At 46.5% G+C, this 1,204-nt stretch overlaps 1 non-coding gene across 1 annotated transcript; it reads left to right on the top strand.

Annotated features, from left to right (window-relative positions):
- Positions 1-306: 306 nt before the first annotated feature.
- Trnas-cga (transfer RNA serine (anticodon CGA)) lies at positions 307-381 on the top strand. The gene has a single exon. It is a non-coding gene; the product is annotated as a tRNA-Ser (tRNA).
- Positions 382-1,204: the final 823 nt, after the last annotated feature.

The raw sequence follows: 1,204 nt of genomic DNA, 5'->3' as shown, positions 1-1,204 counted from the left end.
AGTCGTGCTTCGATAGCTCAGTTGGTAGAGCACTTTCCCGCGAAAGGCAAAGGTCCCGAGTTCGAGTCTCGGTCAGGCACACAGTTTTAATCTGCCAGGAAGTTTCACATCAGCGCACACTCCGCTGCAGAGTGAAAATCTCATTCTGGAAACATCCCCCATGCTGTGGCTAAGCCATGTCTCCGCAATATCCTTTCTTTCAGGAGTGCTAGTTCTGCAAGGTTCGCAGGAGAGCTTCTGTAAAGTTTGGAAGGTAGGAGACGAGGTACTGGCAGAAGTAAAGCTGTGAGTATCGGGCGTGAGTCGTGCTTCGATAGCTCAGTTGGTAGAGCACTTGCCCGCGAAAGGCAAAGGTCCCGAGTTCGAGTCTCGGTCAGGCACACAGTTTTAATCTGCCAGGAAGTTTCACATCAGCGCACACTCCGCTGCAGAGTGAAAATCTCATTCTGGAAACATCCCCCATGCTGTGGCTAAGCCATGTCTCCGCAATATCCTTTCTTTCAGGAGTGCTAGTTCTGCAAGGTTCGCAGGAGAGCTTCTGTAAAGTTTGGAAGGTAGGAGACGAGGTACTGGCAGAAGTAAAGCTGTGAGTACCGGGCGTGAGTCGTGCTTCGATAGCTCAGTTGGTAGAGCACTTGCCCGCGAAAGGCAAAGGTCCCGAGTTCGAATCTCTGTCGGGCTTACAGTTTTAATCTGCCAGGAAGTTTCATAGGCACAATAGTATTGCCTGTGCTTGCTGTCTTAATCCAATGATTTAAAAATTCCTGCATCTCCGGTTGCCTGTGTGGTAGTGCCCAATCCTGTTGGTAAATCAAGTCATTCGAATCAGTCTCCATCTGTGGGAAAAGAAAGTTCTCAAGCATATCAAGATACGTGCTTCATATAACAGTGTTTTCGTCAAAGAAAAATGGACCACTCACGTTTTCCCATGAAACTGCACAAAACACATTTAATGTTGGAGAGTCTCTTTCATGTTGTACAACTTAATGTGGCTGTTTCGTACACCATATTCTCATTTTATGACGGTTCACTTTGCCATTTAAATTTGAATGTTGCCACATCACTAAACGCTAAGCATTGAAGAAAACTGTCTTCCTCCATCTTGGGTCAACACTGAAATTACAGAACTCCACACGTTGTTGTGTGTCACCTTCACGAAGAGCTTGCGCTAGCTGAATTTTGCATGGTTTCATGTATAAGCCTC

This window comes from Schistocerca cancellata, chromosome 8 (assembly GCF_023864275.1).
Source record: "Schistocerca cancellata isolate TAMUIC-IGC-003103 chromosome 8, iqSchCanc2.1, whole genome shotgun sequence".
Classification (NCBI taxonomy): Eukaryota; Metazoa; Arthropoda; class Insecta; order Orthoptera; family Acrididae; genus Schistocerca; species Schistocerca cancellata.
The sequence above is the reverse complement of the archived record's forward strand: the minus strand, read 5'-3'. Positions and strand labels throughout refer to the sequence as shown.